Genomic DNA, 18971 nt, shown 5'->3' on the forward strand with positions numbered 1-18971 from the left:
CCCATCTCCCTACATAGACTCCTTATAGTACATTGTTACATTGTAATACAAAGTAATGTCCACCCCCCCGTATCACTGCTTTCAGCTCCCCATCTCCCTACACAGACTCCTTATATTACATTGTTACATTGTAATACTAAGTAATTTCAACCCCCCCCCCCCATATCACTGCCTGAAGGTCCCATCTCCATACACAGACTCCTTATATTACATTGTTACATTGTAATACTAAGTAATTTCCACCCATTATCACTGCCTGAAGGTCCCATCTCCATGCACAGACTCCTTATATTACATTGTTACATTGTAATACTAAGATGGGCTAGTAGTAACAGTTTTAGATAGTATTGTGAATAGTAGGTTTATGAATGAAGAACAGATTAAATATATTTTAAGAAAAAAGGAAGCATTTTTGATTTTGAAATTTAATACAATGAGCCCTATGGGACTTAATCAAGAATGTGTATGGAAAAGTTTTGTGTGAATGTTATACCTTTAAGGTTTTATTGTTTAATGTTTTAATTAATTGTTTAATTGATTAATATGAGCATTGTTAAATATATAAATACATTTGATGTATATGGTTAGATATACTCTGTTAAAGGCAAGTGGCCGAGGCACTAGAGAACTTTCATGTGATTTGGATTTCATTAAATCTTTTTTCCTTTATTTCGTGTTGCTGGTCTGCAGTTTGTGGTTCTTCAATTTATCTGCATTGGTTGTGGTTTATTTCTATTTCCTTATATTACATTGTTACATTGTAATACAAAGTAATGTCCACCCCCCCCCCCTCCTGTATCACTGCCTGCAGCTCCCCATCTCCATGCAGAGACTTCTTATATTGCATTGTTACACTGTAATACTAAGTAATGTCCAGCCTCCCTTCCTGTATCACTGCCTGCAGGTCCCCATCTCCATGCAGAGACTTCTTATATTGCATTGTAATACTAAGTAATGTCCACGCTCCCCTCCTCTATCACTGTCTGCAGCTCCCCATCTCCATGCAGAGACTTCTTATATTGCATTGTTACACTGTAATACTAAGTAATGTCCACCCTCCCCACCTGTATCACTCCCTGCAGGTTCCTATCTCCCTACATAGACTTCTTATAGTACATTGTTACATTGTAATACTAAGTAATGTCCACCCTCCCCACCTGTATCACTGCCTGCAGGTCCTCATTTACATGCAGAGACTCCTTATATTGCATTGTTACATTGTAATACTAAGTAATGTCCACCCTCCCCACCTGTATTACTGCCTGCTGCTCTCTCTTCTCCCTAGACAGACTCCTTGCACAGTAGAGTAAGGCTACCCAGCTACAGTCTGAATCAGCTTTGTTTGTTCCTGTGCTGTGTTCTGCATAGCTTTTTTTAATTTGTGTCTACTTCCTAAATGCATTCCTCCTGCTTCTGCTTCAGTTTGCCTTCCCCTTCCCGTCTTTGTTTGAATGTACATCAACACAGCACTAAGCACATCTGTCCATTCCAGGTCTCAGTTTCATGGCTTTCTGCACTGTTTCAATGAAAGTAAAAACTTCTTTACTACTAAAATATCAGAACATTTGTCTGCTTTTTTTTTCATTAAACATAGTAGTCCTTATTGGGATTGTCCTGCAGCAACAAACTGTAACCTGAAAGAAGAGATGGATTCAAAGGACAGAGAGGGCAATAAAGCAGTGGATAATACTAACGTAGTAGAAGATGGGTGATAAATGAAGCCTTCGACTAGAAGAGGACTGCAACAAGAATATAGAGTAAGTGGGGAACAAACAGAGCCACTGTGGAGATAGTTAGTCACGTCTTCAGATGTAGTCCTTTCTGGAAAAGTAACACAAATGGATATGAAGGGAGGAACAGCTATGCTATTATGGATAGATAGAAAAAGGGTGGGCTACATTCGCATGATTGGATAGAAACAGGGTGGGCTGCATTCATATGAAGGGATAGAAAGGGGATGAGCTACATTCACATGAAGAGTTAGAAAGGAGGTGGGCTACATTCACATGAAGGGGTAGAAAATGGGTGAGCTACATTCACATGAAAGGAATAGAAAGGGGTGGGCTACATTCACATGAAAGGAATAGAAAGGGTTGGGCTACATTCACATTGAGGGATAAAAGGAGGGTGGGCTACATTAACATGAAGGGATAGAAAAGGAATGGGCTACTTTCACATGAAAGGAATAGAAAGGGGTGGGCTACATTCACATGAAGGAATAGAAAGGGGTGGGCTACATTCACATGAAGGGATAAAAGGAGAGTGGGCTACATTCACATGAAGGGATAAAAGGAGAGTGGGCTACATTCACATGAAGGGATAGAAAAGGAATGGGCTACTTTCACATGAAGGGATAGAAAGGGGGTGGGCTACATTCACATGAAGGAATAGAAAGGGGTGGGCTACATTCACATGAAGGGATAAAAGGAGAGTGGGCTACATTCACATGAATGGATAAAAACGGAGTGGGCTGCATTCATATGAAGGGATAGAAAGGGTTGGGCTACTTTCACATGAAGGGATAGAAAGGGGGTGGGCTACATTCACATGAAGGAATAGAAAGGGGTGGGCTACATTCACATGAAGGGATAAAAGGAGAGTGGGCTACATTCACATGAAGGGATAAAAGGAGAGTGGGCTACATTCACATTGAGGGATAAAAGGAGAGTGGGCTACATTCACATGAAGGGATAAAAGGAGAACACATTTGAGGATAAAAGGAGGGTGGGCTACATTCACATGAAGGGATAGAAAGGGGGTGGGCTACTTTCACATGAAGGGATAGAAAGGGGCTGGGCTACATTCACATGAAAGGAATAGAAAGGGGTGGGCTACATTCACATGAAGGAATAGAAAGGGGTGGGCTACATTCACATGAAAGGATAAATAGCGGATGGGCTACTTTCATATGAAGGGATAAAAAGGGGGTGGGCTATATTCATATGAGGGGATGAAGGGTTAGAAGGGGTGGGCTACATTCACATGAAGGGATAGATAGTGGATGGGCTGCAACAGTATGATGAGGGAAAAAAAGGGAGAGGGGCTGAAGTTGGATGAAAAGTGATAGAGAGGAGAGAAGGTGCAATAAGATGAGAAGGTTCTCTTCTCCTCACTGGACGTGAGGAACTGGACTGAATGGGATTTATAGTATGGTAAGATCAGTGTAGCCAGACATGCATGGAAACATGAATTTAGTCTCTCTGTGCCTTGGACCATTTACATGGTAAGCAGATGAGGTAATATCTGAGTGAACAGTAATGTGGGCAGAAGAAAACCAGTGTGAACAGGTGAGATAAACAGTAAGCAAAGGTCATGTTAAAGCTGCCGGAGGAAGAGGGCAATATGCTCTTGACACTTCACAGCAGAGATGATGAAAAAGGTCCATATGTTTTGTGGTAACCACAGAAATTGCAACAGAGGAGACCTTCTGGATGGCTGGAAAAATGACAGACTAGCTGAACAGACACAAAAACGAGTCGTAATTGCAGCAAGTAGCAACTGCATTACATGAATGCTCAGAGTTCGACATAGAAACTACAGTAGAGAAGAACAGGGAAGATTACTAACGACCACCAAACCACTAAAATAAAAAAGGTAGACTTCATTTGCATGTTGGGAAATAAGGCAAATAATTGTGAAAGAGATTTACAGTATATTAAGCAGGTTATTATTAGGGGAAAGATAGACTTGGTTGGTGTTAAATGCTACTCTAAAGCCTAACATGATGCGCAGTACTGAACTCCGCAACATAACAATGATACTGAAAAACAGGAAGTGGGTCAGTGAACACATGACATGGTAGCAGAAAAGGAAGTGAACTGGAGAACACTTCATAAGGTTGTACAACAGGAAGTGGCAAGAGGACAGGAGCCATGATGCACAACAGGAAGTAGGCCAAGGGGCATGTGGAACTGTGGCACCATAGTTAGCCTTTTTACTTCACAGTGTTTGGATCTCCAGGTGGATTTTTGACTAGACTGCCCTCAGTGAGGAGTCTGCACATTACTATACTTACATAGGCACATCCTGGACTGTCTGATTTTCTCACATGCTCCAAAGACATGTAAGCAGGTTGCTTAGTTATGCTACGTTGTCCCTAGGTGTGCATGTCAGTGAATCTGTATCCTGCTGAGGACTGGCATCCTACCTGCCATTGTCCCAAGGTGTGCATGTCAGTGTATCTGTACCCTGCTGAGGGCTGACATCCTACCTGCCATTGTCCCTAGGTGTGCATGTCAGTGTATCTGTACCCTGCTGAGGACTGGCATCCTACCTGCAGTTGGTGTCCCCAAGTGTGCATGTTAGTGTATCTGTACCCTGCCAAGGACTGGCATCCTACCTGCAGCTGGTGTCCCTAGGTGTGCATGAGAATGTATCTGTACCCTGCTGAGGACCTGCATCCTACTTGCAGTTGATGTCCCTAGGTGTGCATATCAGTGTATCTGTACCCTGCTGAGGACTGCCATCCTACCTGCCATTGTCCCCAGGTGTGCATGTCTGTGTATCTGTACCCTGCTGAGGATTGGCATCCTACCTGCAGTTGGTATCCCTAGGTGTGCATGTGGGTATATCTGTACATTGCCAAAGACTGGCATCCCACCTGCCATTGTCCCTAGGTGTGCATGTCAGTGTATCTGTACCCTGCTGAGCACAGGCATCCTACCTGCCATTGTCCCTAGGTGTGCATGTCAGTGTATCTGTACCATACCCTGCTGAGGACTGGCATTCTACCTGCCATTGTCCCTAGGTGTGCATGTCAATGTATCTGTACCTTGCAGAGGACTGGCATCCTACTTGCAGTTGGTGTCCCTAGGTGTGCATGTCAGTGTATCTGTACCCTGCTGTGGACTGGCATCCTACCTGCAGTTGGTGTCCCCAGGTGTGCATGTCCGTGTATCTGTACCCTGCTGCGGACTGCCATCCTACCTGCAGTTTGCTGCTGCCATGTGTCTTGTTGCTTGCTGTGGATGACTCCAGCATCTGTGATCCTGAATTTGATTTAAGTGGCATCAAAACTGATCCATTAGCCACAGAACTATGACAAAAAATGCTGTGGAGTCTGTGACAGAATCCTCGTTAAGAGAAAAAATAGATTAGATCGACAATGTTAAATGCACTTAGAGGGCAGACTAAATAGGCTACTTCCTGTTGTCTAGCAAGTGGAATATAATGTGAAAGCATGTCCTGGGGTAATGGGAGGAGGAGTCTCTTAGGAACATCTAGTATAATACAAGCATATGTGAGGTTTAAGAGAAGGACATATTGAGAAACAATGTGAACAGACAGTGGGCAGCGCTCTGAAGTTGGGAGGTTGGGTAGTAGATTTAGGGTATATAAGGACAAAGAAACAGTCTGTGTAGGAGCTTCTTGAAATAGCTTTCCACTGGAAGTGCTGTAAGGACAAAATTATAATATAACTCTACAAAATCATATAGCAATCCAGAGGACATTTTCAAGATGACTACAGAATACCTCAGAAAGCATGGAACATGGGGTTAATGTAGTTTAGCAGCCTCTCAGCACGTAGTTCCATCACCCCTTGTGCCAGAGACATCAAATGGCTGTGACTTCTATCCCCACACCATTTGCGTGGATTTATGCTTCGGTACTGTGACTCCAGTGCAGCATGGGGTAGGGCTGTTCATGGGATGAGATATTTAGCCATGGCCCTATCTGACTGAACTGGTGGTAGCCTGGGTGTTTGTTAAAGATCCCATGACACGTTTTGAAGAAGAGTAGGAGGGTTTCCTCAGTCTCCTTGCTGACTCCCTCTCCCACAGTTTCTGCAGTAGGACTAACCTAATTAGCAAATGTAAATAGATAAATAAATATCCATTAGACGACACAGAGGCAATTTTCCTTGCCTAAAGTGTTTCAGCTGTCCAGATTTTCACAGAATGTCCCATTTTTTGCCCCATATGTTTGGTCTGTTCCTCTTAAAATGGGTGGTTTTCTGGTGAATCACTAAAGATTGAAGTCCCTAAATAATAACACACATTTGAGTTTCTGACTTCATATCCTTCAGAAAATGCATGCTAACACAAAATCTGTTATTCTAGAAACTATGGACCAACGTTTTGCCCCCGAGCAATTTTTGGCTTTGTCCAGAATTCTTGCCGTAAGAGATTGAGAGGTATCCTTGCCTACTGTGTGGACATATTTCTTTATACAAGATTGAAATTTATGGGAAAGAAGAAGAATCCGCACTTCTGGCTTAATGACTTGCTATAATAAGGTGGGACTTAGACCAGGTGGGATCATTGTAATTTTTCCAAATTTATTTATCATTCATTCTTATTAACTACCTAATCCATTTTATTGTCGGAGAGCCGAGTCCTATTCTTGCAAGCAACAGGAATAAAGTAGGTAGTGACTTAACAATTATTGCATCTATGCTCTAGTTAATTGTCTCTTATTTTTCCAGTGTTGTACTTGGTTGTATTAACTGTCCCCCTACTGTTGATATGGCGCACATTTGTCTATAATTACTTCATTTGTATACATTTTCATTAAGTTTGTTGACGTAGGCTGACCTGAAAATGGTCCTAGGGGATCAGTGTTCTACACTGATTAACAAATACAAATTAAATAAACCATTGTTTATTTGTTCTTTGATAAGTAGGTAATACTCAAAACACACAATCAGGTTAACTCAATAAAAAGATCCCACAGCAGTTGGAATCAGCTGTTTATCTATTAGACATGAGCCTGGGTCTATAGACAGATTTGGGAACCATGTCTGTATGTGCTACAATGGTTTTGAACTCCAGTGGAAAAAAAAAAAAAAAACAGTTTTCATCTTTACTCCCTGTATCCACCGGCATTCCCAAAGATTCAATTCTTGGTCCCATTCTTTTCAATATTTTCGGTTATGAGCTGCCACAAAACACTAAATCCACCCCAATAGTCTACTACACAGATTAATCTATCTTAATACACCATTCCTATAACTTTACCAACCTTCAAAACAAATCACACAAGAATTCTTTACATCAGATGAGTTAGGGTTAGCTATATCCCAACTACACCTCAACCCCAACAAGGCTGATGAACTCACCCTTTTACCCCAAAAAACTCAACAGCCCACAAACATATCTCTCACATATCCTCTTCTAACATCACCAATACCAAGGTCATCCTGCATCCCAAACTGCTTAGTATTTATAGAGATGAAAATATGAAATTTAACTATCATATTCAAAATGTTGTGGAAAAAATGCCTAAAGCTTTTCATTCTTTACAGGAGGTGGGGAGAGCCTTTAAGCTGAGGGGGAGCTCTTGCCAGAGTTCAGGAGCTAACAGACAGAAACTGTGGTTAATGCAGTCAGTGTTTGTAGAGCTTCTTCTTCAACAAATGCCAAATGTCCCAACTTTTTTTCTGCTTCCACCTTGGAGGGCAAGCAAAGGATGCTCTAGCTGACAAACATCCAGGTGGACTCTTTTATGCTTTTTCCTCCCTCCTTTGAAGACAAAATGCATCCTAAAAGCAAACTTCACAGGGCCAAGATCACTCTGATAGCCCCCTGATGATGCAGACAGATATGGTTTGCCCTGCTGAGCCCATTTCTTCAGCAGAAGCCCCAAATTTGTAAACATTCAGGATGTTACTCTGTCCCCCTTCAGGTGAATCTTACCTAGATCTTTACACTGGGTCTCCAACAAAGATACAGACCCTTTCACAGTCCCTATTCCCTCAGTCAGATCCTACTTATCTGAAACTGACTCTAGACACTGCTCTTGTTCCAGTAAAGCCCATCTGGTATTTCCAGCTTTCATTCTTGTCTATAGAGTCCACTTCTTTTGTCTCTGTTAAGGTCTGTAAAGCCTTCTTATGAGGTGATTCTCACATTAGACCCCCATCTGAAATGCACTCCCTGTGTGGGACAATTACTGTATGCTCAAAAAGGCCCCTCTTCCAACTGCAGCCCCGTGGTGCAGAGGGATAAAGGTCTGTGTGTACCACAGATTACATGTGATCTGTTGCTCTAAGTGAGCCACAGATTATACTTGTTCAGCTAGTGGCATGAGTGCTAGAGGGACAGGCAGGGAGGGATTGCAGTGAGCAGCTGATGCAGGCTTACCCTTCCTGGGGGGTAGGTAGGCAGCTTGCTGCATTGGTGACATCTGCAGGCATGCATGTGTATTGACAGCAGTAAATAGAGCGTAGCATGCCTGCACTGGGCAGGAGGTTCCACATACGCAGAAGTGGACATGTACCATTTAAGGGCAGCAATTGCAGAGCTCAAAACGTTGTTTAGGGATTGAGGATAGAATGTCTGTAGACTGGCCCACTCCCTAACATCTGATTCTCATCACCACTAAGGAATAAATGGGCCCGTGGGTCTTACTCCAGTGGAGGAATGAATGGGTCAGTACAGTGCAGTGCAGGAAATGTGAGCCACTGGTTCGAACCTGTGAACTAAAAATGTTTACTCTTCCACCTTTTTGCTTCTTTGGACCTAAAGATTTTGTTCTGGAAAATATTTTTTTTCCACTAGCTATCACTTTTGCCAAAAAAAAATTCTGAACTACAGGCCCTTTATGTAATTTATTTTTACTTAATTATAAAGAAAGGATGCCATTTAGAATAAATCCATCCTTCAAATAAAGATAACCATGGAAGAAATCTAACCCATAAATAAATTTGCATGTCTTTATTTCTGAGTATTCTACAGTGAATCCCTCCTACAGATTCCCATAAAGAGATTAAGAGTTTACGTAGACTGAACCACATGAGTTTGCAATGATGAACAGTTTTTTGTATCCTTTGCTACATCTAGACATGGTAAGAAAGTTTCTAAGCTCACCCTTTCCAGATGGCTGGCTAATGATAGTCACCTTTTTACTAATAAATTTGGTAAGACCCGAGCTCATTCACTGTGGTAACTACTTCTGCTGCCTTTTTCCATTATGCAATTATTGACAACATCCGGCCAACCACACTCTGTCTTCACAGAATACATCTGTGATGTACTATAATTTGGACATTGCTTCCATGCCCTGGTCTTCCTGCAGATATGCTGTTGTAATTGCTATGTTCCTATGATTCTGGTTACCCAGAAATATTGCCAATGGGCTGGGCTGTGCCCTAGTGGTCACAGTGTACCCCACATGGACTACTCTTCTCTCCTCTGTCTCATGCGTGCCATTGGATGAAATATGAAATGGTACAATAATAAAATAATGAATTTCATTTTTCCCCATAAAGTTTGCAAATTCCACACTAGTGAAACAAAATCTGTTATCAGACACCATTTCTGAATAATATAAATGTTAAAACTTTGAGTCACTCTTTCAGTGACAGCATGCAAAGTACCAGAATTCAAGAAATAATCATCTATAACCTTTGAATAAACTACCAAAAAAAATCAAGAACATTTTCCAAATGAATGGACCAGCATATTCTACATAAAGTCCAGACCAGGGCTTCTCAGGCCATGTGTGTAAAAGTGAATGCAGTGAGGATGGTCTAGCTATTAGTGAAGAGGATTACTGCTTCAAACTATTTACAAGCAACTTCTTGTTCCCAAGGTACAGGGTATGAATATTTATCTGCATTTGTCTGCTTTGTGATTCTGTGCAAGTCATTCACTAAATGGTGCTCCTGAAAAGGGATACTTGTGTCCAGAGGACATACCTGGTTAAGAAGTGCACAAAATAAAAATACAAAGAATAACTGTTTGCTTGATGTTCAACATGTCCTTCCTTTATCTGACTATACATTGTTCCTGAGTTTACTGTGTTCTTGGACCTACCTAATTAACAGCTGCATAAAATAATAATAAAAAGAATGTTTGCTTGGCATTTATCATGTCTTTCATTTTCTACATATTGATCCATTCCAGACTATCATTTGTGTGTTCTAGCTTAATGTCTTACCCTGGAGGTTGTAATATGAACTTAATGTAACACTTTCAGTACTGCAGAATGACCTTGTAATGGGTTTATGACTCCAACTCCATAGAATGCACAACTCTCTCTAACATTTAATGCAAGATTACAAGAAAGTTATGCCATAAGTATCAGCACATTTATTTTAAAGACATAGACATGAACTTGGAACATAATTAGTTCAGTAAGCATTGATATGCTGTCCCTTCAACCTAACATGTCATTGATCAATTCTGGCCAAGTATGCAGCTGTTTCTAGAACAGGCAACATTAACACTTGCTTGGTCTGAAAATGCACTCTGGAAATCTTCTGAAACATGAATACTGAACATATTTCCTTTTAACATAGTAATTTCTTCTTTAAATACAATTGCATGTTTAATGAACATTTCTTTCTGGAGCATGACTTTCAGAATATATATTCTTTATTTTTCAAAAGCTTCGGTGCTATTTCTAAAACACTGTGCACTGTGGAGTTGGGCTTGTATGTAGTATAGCAGTGTACCAAAGCTCTTTGTCATTCATTAAACCTTGTACCCAGTGGGGTAACACCTTGCACATAGATGATTTCCTCACCACTGTAGACACATAATGGCCAAAGGCTAGATTACTATTTATGTGTGTCCCTAAGTCCCTGACTACTGGGTCAACTCAATATGATAGCTGAAGAACAGAGCGTGTGTTGTAACTTTAAGAAGCATTTCCAAGTGTAGGCGCGTGCATATAAACACTGAGCACGTGCAGGCAGCAGCGCCATTTTGAGAGCAGCCAGGGTGTGAACATGTATGAGTGTGATAGTTAGTCTGTTTATATGTTTAAGTTATTAAGCCTGAATCCTGATGTGTTTGTGTGTTGTAAAGCTGCTTAAACCAAACCCACAACTGTTCGTCTGTTTTATCCTGACTGGATGAGAAACATGGTGTCAGAACCGGGATTAAGAGTGCAACTTCTTCAAGCTATGAGGTGCAGAGTTGACGGTGAAGGTATATTGAGTAGGTTGGGTGATACAGTGTTCAAAGGATTATAAAGGGTCAGAAATGAACTTTAGGTAGCCAAAACGTGCACAAATTATTTATTTTGCAAAGAAAATAATATGAAGCATTCATAAGGTTCTATGTCAGCTCATATACCTTTCTCTTGCTTGTATTAAGCTACTAATCCTAAATGTATGAAAGATACCTCCAGCGTAATCCACCCAAAGTTGTAAAAGCTTCTCAGTTTCTATACTGTAAATTGTTTACAGCTTTAGAAGATTGTAATATTTGTATATATTTTTACAGTAGTCTACTGTATTTCCAAGTCTGTAGTAATTGTATAACTGAAACTAAATACCTTATTGTAACCTTGATAGTTTTTGGAGCTTTTCTCCCCAGGACTCCATTGAAAATGGGTTATTTGGCCCAATGGACTATCCTGGTAAACCAACATCAAATAAATAATATAAATAAATAAAAATAAGGCACAAAATGCATTACTAATTAAATAAAGTGTTCAAAACCACATTATTTGATAAAACTATAGGAAATACTTATATGGGGTTCAGAATTACCTCCAGTTTGCATAATGAGCATGTTTAAAGTAAAACGAGCACAAGAAAAGTATAAAGACCATGATAAGAGGTTAAATGGGCATAACGAGTACAATGAGCATGATAAGAGGTTAAATGGGCATAACGAGTACAATGAAAGTACAATGAGCATGATAAGAGGTTAAATGGGCATAACGAATACAAAGAAAGTACAATGGGCATGATAAGAGGTTAATGGGCATAACGAGTACAATGAAAGTACAATGAGCATGATAAGAGGTTAAATGGGCATAACGAGTACAATGAAAGTACAATGAGCATGACGAGGTTAAATGGGCATAATGAGTACAATGAAAGTACAATGAGCATGACGAGGTTAAATGGGTACGAGTACAATGAGCATGATAAGAGGTTAAATGGGCATAAGGAGTACAATAAAAGTACAATGAGCATGATAAGAGGTTAAATGGGTATAACAAGTACAATGAAAGTACAGTGAGCATGACGAGGTTAAATGGGCATAACGAGTACAATGAAAGTACAGTGAGCATGATGAGGTTAAGTGGGCATAACGAGTACAATGAAAGTACAATGAGCATGATAAGATGTTAAAAGGGCATAACGAGTACAATGAGCATGATAAGAGGTTAAATGGGCATAATGAGTACAATGAAAGTACAATGAGCATGACGAGGATAAATGGGCATAACGAGTACAATGAAAGTACAATGAGCATGATATGAGGTTAAATGGGCATAACGAGTACAATGAAAGTACAATGAGCATGACGAGGTTAAATGGGCATAACGAGTACAATGAAAGTACAATGAGCATGCCGAGGTTAAATGGGCATAAAGAGTACAATGAGCATGACGAGGTTAATTGGCATAACGAGTACAATGAAAGTACAATGAGCATGACGAGGTTAAATGGGCATAACGAGTACAATGAAAGTACAATGAGCATGATAAGAGGTTAAATTGGCATAACGAGTACAATGAAAGTACAATGAGGATGATGAGGTTAATTGGCATAACGAGTACAATGAAAGTACAATGAGAATGATAAGCGGTTAAATGGGCATAACGAGTACAATGAAAGTACAATGAGCATGACGAGGTTAAATGGGCATAACGAGTACAATGAAAGTACAATGAGCATGATAAGAGGTTAAATTGGCATAACGAGTACAATGAAAGTACAATGATCATGACGAGGTTAAATGGGCATAATGAGTACAATGAATGTACAATGAGCATGATAAGAGGTTAAAAGGGCATAACGAGTACAATGAATGTACAATGAGCATGATAACAGGTTAAATGGGCATAACGAGTACAATGAAAGTACAATGAGCATGACGAGGTTAAATGGGCATAACGAGTACAATGAAAGTACAATGAGCATGACGAGGTTAATGGGCATAACGAGTACAATGAAAGTACAATGAGCATGATAAGAGGTTAAATGGGCATAACGCGTACAATGAAAGTACAATGAGCATGGTAAGAGGTTAAATGGGCATAACGAGTACAATGAAAGTGCAATGAGCATGATGAGGTTAAATGGGCATAACGAGTACAATGAAAGTGCAATGAGCATGATAAGAGGTTAAATGGGCATAACGCGTACAATGAAAGTACAATGAGCATGGTAAGAGGTTAAATGGGCATAACGAGTACAATGAAAGTACAATGAGCATGATAAGAGGTTAAATGGGCATAACTACAAAAAGTACAATGAGCATTATAAGAGGTTAAATGGGCATAACGAGTACAATGAAAGTACAATGAGCATGATAAGAGGTTAAATGGGCATAACGAGTACAATGAAAGTACAATGAGCATGATAAGAGGTTAAATGGGCATAACTACAAAAAGTACAATGAGCATTATAAGAGGTTAAATGGGCATAACGAGTACAATGAAAGTACAATGAGCATGATAAGAGGTTAAATGGGCATAACGAGTACAATGAGCATGATAAGAGGTTAAATGGGCATAACGAGTACAATGAAAGTACAATGAGAATGACGAGGTTAATTGGGCATAATGAATACAATGAAAGTACAATAAGCATGATAAGAGGTTAAATGGGCATAACGAATACAATGAAAGTACAATGGGCATGATAAGAGGTTAAATGGGCATAACGCGTACAATGAAAGTACAATGAGCATGATAAGAGGTTAAATGGGCATAACGAGTACAATGAAAGTACAATGAGCATAATAAGAGGTTAAATGGGCATAACAAGTACAATGAAAGTACAATGAGCATGACGAGGTTAAATGGGCATAATGAGTACAATGAAAGTACAATGAGCATGATAAGAGGTTAAATGGGCATAATGAGTACAATGAAAGTACAATGAGCATGATGAGGTTAAATGGGCATAACGAGTACAATGAAAGTACAATGAGCATGACGAGGTTAAATGGGCATAATGAGTACAATGAGCATGATAAGAGGTTAAAAGGGCATAACGAGTACAATGAAAGTACAATGAGCATGACAAGGTTAAATGGGCATAACGAGTACAATGAAAGTACAATGATCATAACAAGGTTAAATGGGCATAACGAATACAATGAAAGTACAATGAGCATGGCGAAGTTAAATGGGCATAACGAGTACAATGAAAGTACAGTGAACATGATAAGAGGTTAAATGGGCATAACGAGTGCAATGAAAGTACAATGAGCATGACAAGGTTAAATGGGCATAACGAGTACAATGAAAGTACAATGAGCATGATAAGAGGTTAAATGGGCATATCGAGTACAATGAAAGTACAATGAGCATGACGGGGTTAAAAGGGCATAATGAGCACAATGAAAGGGTAACGTCAGCATAAAAAGCAAGGCGACTGCATGGTTTTTAATAAATGACCATATTTGGGCATAAGCTCCTCTTTCGCATTGAGCAAAGCCATTCAAAGCATAACTAGAGTTGTTCGAAGTATCTCAGAGTGTGCAAAGTGTTTGCAGAGTGCGTACTTTATTACGGTGCAACTATTTCAAGGAGTTTTCTGTGTGGAGAGTACCATTACCTTGAAAAGTGCAGTCAAAGTACAGCTATTTTGAAAAGTTTCTTGTGCTGTGTACATGTATTCGCAGAGTGCCGCCATTCCAAAGTGTTTCTTACACTGTATAGAGTTATTTCGCAATGTACAGCCATTTTGAAAAGTTTTTGTGCTGTGTACAGTTTATTTGCAAAGTACAGTCATGTTGAAGTATTTCTTACACTGATAAAGGGTGGTTTTGCAAAGTACATTGATTTTAAGGTGTTCTTGTGCTACGGAGGCTTATTTGGCGAAGTGCAGTTATTTCAAAGAGTCTGTTGTGCTATTGGGCATAATTACAAGCTCTGGCATATATATGTGTGTGCGTATATTCATATATAATTTCAAGCACCTTCACTACTGTGTGTTAATGTGGCAGAGGCATTTCACAAACCCAGTCCACTTGTGTTTGATCATAATATTGCAGAGACTTGGAGTGTATTTGAGCAGGAATACAATATTTTCATACAAGCAGCTTTTTCTGACAAAGATGCATATATGAGGGCTTTTATTTTGCTTAACTTAACAGAGTCAGAAGCCATTGAAAGGGAGAGTTTATTTGTGTATGCACCAGCAGTATATGCAGGAGAAGGGAAAAACTGCCATATTGTTATACCGACTGAATCAAGAGAGGACCCTGAGTGCTTGAAATGTAAATTTAGAGAAATGTGCAACCGTCCCAGACAAATGTTACATTAGAGAGGCACCCATTTTATACAAGAGACCAAAGGCCAGGAGAAACTTTTGCAGCTTATATCGCCGACTTGAGAAATAAAGTTAAAATATGCAGATTTGGTGATTTGAAAGATGAGTTAATAAAGGACAGGCTTGTGCATGGTGTTAATAATGCTACAGTGAGAAAGATTTTGCTTTGTGACAGTGATTTAATGTTGAACAAAGCTATAGAGATTTGTCAAATCTATGAGCTCACAGACAGGCACACAAGTATGCTTGCACCTGGTAAGAGCATGGTTTCAGCAGCCTCTAGAGCAAGTGTAGATGGGTTCATATCATGTTATTGAAAGCCGATAATGTCGAATGCCACAATGTCAAACCCTATGCAGCGAACGCTAAAAATAGCGAAGCTGCAGAACATTGAATTCTTTCCTAGGGAAAGAATTTGGTTGTCCATTTCTGTGGCTTTGCTATATTTAGCACTGTGGTGGAAAGTTACAGGGGTTCAGGTAAGTGTGTGATTGTGTGGACATTAAGTTTAGGGCACGGTTACGTGAGTTAGGGTTAGGGCGCTGGTGAGGTGAGTGTGCGATAGTGACAGAGTTTAGGGTTAGGGGCAGGTTAAGTGAGTTAGGGTTAGGGCGCGGGTAAGGTGAGTGTGTGGTAGTGATGGACCTTAGGGTTAGGGTTGGGTTAAGGTAAGTAGATAGATAATAGTGTTTGTATAGTTTAGTGTAGGGTTAGATGTATGATTTTAAGTGTGTGTGGATTGCTGTTTTTTTGGTGTGCCTGTGTTGTGTGAATGTGTTTTGGAATAGCAAATTTTTTCCCTGGGAAAAAAATTAGCTTTTCTGAATGTTCGATATTGTGTGCTTTAGATTATTTAGGTTCTATTAAATGGTGTTCTGTGTTTTCAGCTTTCGATGACGTGATATAAATGCGTGTAGACAGCATGTAGCACATGGATAACAGAAACAGGCCTAAGCACATGGCAGCTGCAGCTGCTGCAGGTTTTCCAGGGAGGACTCCTAACTTTCTAGCAAGTTTCGAGACTAGCCTAGCAAAACGGACATGCTCAGTGTAGTATAAGGTTGAGTCAGGAAAGCCCAAGTCATGTCTTATTGTTAACTGTCATAACTGTGGTGCCAATCATGAGAGAGAAGTGCTTAGTATTTGGTCAGCAATGTCACAGGTGTAAAAAATGGGACCACTTTCAAAAGTTTTGTAAATCAAGCAGGCCTCATTCAGTTATTAAGAAAGGTCACTCAAAAAAGCAAGTTGATTATGTAGAAAGCTGCAACGCTACTTTCTATGTAAGTGGTGTATAAGTGATCGGTGAAAATGTTAATGCAGTAGATTTGTTGGCAAAGAATGAAGTGTTTTTTACTGTCCTCATCAATGGTAAAACCATGGAGCTCAAAGTAGACACTGGTTCAAAATGTAATGTTATGTCAGCAGAAACATGTGTAAAGTGAGAGCTGGTGAGCAACTTAATTTGGCCAGTTGTGCGAAGCTTGCTGCTTAGGGAGGTGAAGAGATTCAAACTGAAGGCTCAGTAGTGCTTTCATGCTATTCGGCTGGGAACAGTTACAGCTTGCAATTTTATGTAGTCAGAAAACCTGTGCAGTCATCATTAGGTCTCGGATACAGTTTAAGAATTAAAACTGCTTTCTTTTACCAAAGAAGTCCATCATGTAAGCACATGCCTGGTTCCAGCTTCACTTATGCGATTTTCTCCGAGTATGCTGATGTTTTCAATGACAAGCTAGGCAAACTTCCAGTGTGTACCTCATGAAAGTAGACCCAGAGGTCAGTCCAGTGGAAGTGTCATTTTCTTCTTAAAAAACAGACGTCCATTAGTCTCCCTTATGGTCTTCATCCTGCTTGGGCTAATATTAACCTCTTCCCTCATATAACCTCTTCTCTGTAGCAAATCTTGCACTTTATTTTGCTCCATTTCAGAATCTTTATTAATGGTGCACAGCCTTGAGGCTCTGATGACCTGACTTTTCATGATATTTTTAAAAATGTGGTTGGGATGCATGCTATTTCTGTGGAGGAATAATCTGTTAAGCTCCTTTATCTTTGTATTGGATTCACAAATAAAGTGTTTTATTTTTTGGTTTTACTTCCATGGTGGTTTGCTCTTGAATTTTCCTCTGACTACTTTTGTTTACCATAGAGCTACTTTTGGCATTTTTTTAGGGTATATGTATCTACATCAAAAGTCAAGATCCAGTTAGATGAGATGGTGCAGCAAGGTGTGATTGGTCCAGTCACAGAACCAACTGAGTGGGTGTCTTCCATGGTAGCTGCTCATAAGAAGAGCTCAGATGAAATCAGGATATACATTGACCCAAGAGAATTGAACAAAGCAATAAAGAGACCTCATCATCCTATGCATTTGCAAAAAAACACTTCAACTAAGCCAGATTCGTGAACTACCTTGGTCAACAGTTGCCACTGACATATTTGAGTGGAACAATCAGCATTACTCAGTGTTGGTAGACCTTATTCAAACTTGTTTCAGATTAATTTACTGCCTAACCTAATGTCCAGTGCTGTTATTACTAAGGTGAAACATCATTTCTCAGTGGTACCCAGTTTACCAGTCAGTTGTTTCAGAAATTTGCAAAAGAATGGCACTTTGTACATGCTACTAGTAGTCCTGAGTACCCACAGTCCAACGACCTGGCTGAACGTGCAGTACAGAGTGCAAAGCAATTACTGGAGAGGTCAAAGCGTGACAATACTGATATCTTCTTGAATTTACTTAATCTTAGAAATATACCCCATGACAACCTACTTGGCTCGCCTCCTGAGAGACTTCTATCCAAGCAAACCAGAACAACCTTGCCTATCAGTTCTAGTTTGTTGGTGCCTAATACTAAAAACACCAGAGCAATCAAAGCTCAACTTTTAAAGGAGCATTCCTTTCAGAAGTCCAGCTATGATAAAATTAGCAGATTTCATCATCCATTGGAAGGAGAGACAGTGAGAATGCAAACAACGAAAGGCTTTGGAATTGGTCAAGTGAGAGGTATATGTGCTGAGCCGAAATCCTACTTAGTGGAATCTGAGGGTACAGAATACAGGAGAAACCGCAGGCATCTTCTTCTGGTGTCTGAACTGATATTGCAGCATCATACCTGTGATACAGCCTCTAGATCTCAGAGCAACCCAGACGATGTTCCTGTTGAAGGACATGTCTCAGTACCTATTCCTGTTCCTGATGATGTCCCAGATGTCCCTAAAGTTGAACATTCCTTAAAGACAGCCCCTGTTGCTAGATCCAATTCTGATTTTTATGTTACATGATCAGGTCGTATTTCTAGACCTAGTGTAAAATACACAGCAAACTGGACATGCTGGTTTTATATGTGTTTAATTTTGTATGATTGTATGTCAAAGAATTAGTTCTGTATAATTGCATATCAGAGGATCATTTCTGTGTAATTGCATGTCATTGAATACTGTCATTTAGTGTATGATTTATTTCTCTGAGAGGGAGGATGTAGAGCAGAGCATGTGTTGCAACTTTAAGAAGCATTTCCAAGTGTAGGTACATGCATATAAATACTGAGCACGTGCATATAAATACTGAGCACGTGCATATAAATACTGAGCACGTGCAAGCAGCAGTGCCATGTTGAGAGAACAGCCAGAGTGTTAACATATATGAGTGTGATAGTCAGTCTGTTTATAAGTTTATTTAAGTTTAAGTTACTAAGCCTCGATTCTGATGTGTTTGTGTATAATAAAGCTGCTTGAACCGAACCCACAACTGTTCATCTGTTTTATCCTGACCAGACGA

The 18971-nt window shown here is 39.9% G+C and overlaps 1 protein-coding gene across 1 annotated transcript in view; it reads left to right on the top strand.

Moving 5' to 3' along the window:
- The window catches only part of ENO2 (enolase 2), a 477844-nt gene that overhangs the window by 7066 nt on the left and 451807 nt on the right, over positions 1-18971 (top strand). The window lies entirely within an intron of this gene.

Source organism: Protopterus annectens, chromosome 8.part0 (assembly GCF_019279795.1).
Source record: "Protopterus annectens isolate FY-2018-M chromosome 8.part0, PAN1.0, whole genome shotgun sequence".
NCBI lineage: Eukaryota > Metazoa > Chordata > Ceratodontiformes > Protopteridae > Protopterus > Protopterus annectens.